The following is a 2,363-nucleotide window of genomic DNA, read 5'->3' as shown; positions in this document are numbered from 1 at the left end:
CACTGGGTCGGAGTACTCACATTACTCCCTGCACCTTGCGTGCAGATCATGGTGTTCTAGAGGCTGAGTGAGAGCTTTCCCGTTGATCAGCATTTGCCGGAGTTATCGAGGTAGCTGCATGACGTTCGCCAACCCGATTTCTCCTTCTATCTTATTATTTTCTCATTCCTAGACATTTTCTGTATTAGGTTGTTCAAACTTGTGATAGAGGCTCTTGACTTGTGACACCGGATCGGTGGGCTATGTAGTGGTATTATCTTTGACTTCCGCATATTTAACTTACTGTTTCAGACATTTATTATGCTAAATTGGTATTTAACTATGTTTGCTGGTAATGAATTTTATAAGAAATGGGTTGTGGTTGATAGTTGGTCAGGCTTGCCTAGCAATGTGTTGGGCGCCATCACGACCGGGGTTGGGGTCGTGACAAGTTGGTATCAGAGCCTAGGTTACCTAGGTCTTGCAAGGCATGAGCCGGTTTAGTAGAGTCTTGCGGATCGGTACGGAGATGTCTGTATTTATCCTCGAGAGGCTGCAGAACCTTTAGGAAAAAAACTTCATCTTATTGAAATTCTTGTCGTGCGAACTTGTTGATCCGAGTACTAAATTTCTCTTTATTCTATTCTCTCACAGATGGTGAGGACTCGCGCTACCGAGCGATGTGGGCGACCACCAGTACCACCCACTGAGACCACCAGAGGCCGTGGACGCGATCGTAGTCGTGGCAGAGGCAGAGCACCGAGGGCAGCACCTGTTGATCCACCAATTGCCCCAGCTCAGGATCAGGCTCTAGCAGCACCAGTTCAAGCACCAGTTGTGCCCATCGTGATCCCGAGCCTACAGGAGGCCTTGGCACAGGTCTTGACAGTTTGCACTGGCCTGGCTCAGGCAGTTTCAGCCACCACAGTAGCAGCTACTTCACAGGCCGGGGAAGGCAATCAGACCCTCGTTGCCCGCACACCTGAGCAGGTAGTGCAGGGACTACAGACGCCGGGCACCTCCAGCTCAGCCGGTTGCACCAGCGTAGGAGTTCAGGGTTCCAGTTATGCCGGATGATGAGCAGCGGCGTCTTGAGAGGTTTGGTAGACTCCAGCCTCCGTCATTCAGTGGTACTAAGGGCGAGGATGCCCAGGGTTTTCTAGAAAAGTGTCAACGGATGCTCCGTACAGCAGGGATTCTTGAGTCTACTGGTGTGGCATTCACCACCTTTCAGTTTTCTGGGGCTTCCTTCACTTGGTGGGAGGCGTATGAGAGACGTAGGCCGATTGGTGCAGCGCCCCTTACATGGCAGCAGTTCTCCACTCTCTTCTTGGAAAAGTATATACCGCAGTCCCGCACAGAGGATCTGCGCTAACAGTTTGAGTGGTTGAGATAGGGGGATATGACCGTGTCCCAGTATGAAATGAGGTTTTCTGAATTGGGTTGTCATGCCAGTTGGATGGTTCCGACTGATCGCGAGAGGATCAGGAGATTTGTTGATGGCCTTAACTACCATCTCCGTATTCTTATGACTAGAGAAAGAGTATTGGGTGCTACGTTCGAGGAGGTGGTTGATATAGCTCGATAGATTGAGACGGTTTGCCGTCAGGATCGAGAGGAGAGGGAGGCCAAGAGGCCTCGAGGTTCTGGCAGTTACAATGGTGCTCCTTCGCGAGGCCAATTCCAGCATAGTAGAGGTCGTTCTTTCAGGACCACTCAATCGGCCCGTCTAGAGTATCGTGGGGCATCTTCAGGTCATGGTTATAATGGGTCTCAACGTGTCCAGTCATCACTCAGCGATATCCCACCTCAAAGTTCATCTCGTGCACCATCAGTCCAGGGTTCTTCTGTGCTAGGTCCTTCTACTGGTCACTCCGGTGTGAGGGGTTCCCTTCAGTCCCCTTCCCCAGCACCTGGTAGTTGTTACGAGTGCGGAGAGTTTGGACATATGAGGAGGCAGTGTCCTCGTTGTGTTGCTAGCTTGTCTCAGCAGAGGGGTTAGCCCTCGACTTCTGCTCCAGTTACTTCACCACCCGCCCAGCCAGATAGGGGTGGAGGTCAGGCAGCCAGGGGTCGCCCCAGAAGGGGGAGGTCGATCAGGTGGTGGCCAGGCTCATTTCTATGTTATTCCAGGCAGGACAGATGCCATTGCTTCAGATGCTGTCATTACAGGTATTATTTCAGTCTGCCACAGAGATGCCTCTGTGTTATTTGATCCCAGATCCACACATTCTTATGTATCCTCGTATTTTGCTCATTATTTGGGTATGCCCCGTGAGATTCTTGCTTTTACTTGTTCATGTATCTACCCCCGGTGGGCGATACTATTATTGTAGACAGTGTGTACCAGTCATGTGTGTGCTAATTGAGGGTCTGAAGCCCGA

Source organism: Nicotiana attenuata, unplaced genomic scaffold, assembly GCF_001879085.1.
Source record: "Nicotiana attenuata strain UT unplaced genomic scaffold, NIATTr2, whole genome shotgun sequence".
Taxonomy (NCBI): domain Eukaryota; kingdom Viridiplantae; phylum Streptophyta; class Magnoliopsida; order Solanales; family Solanaceae; genus Nicotiana; species Nicotiana attenuata.
Note: the sequence above shows the minus strand (reverse complement) of the source record.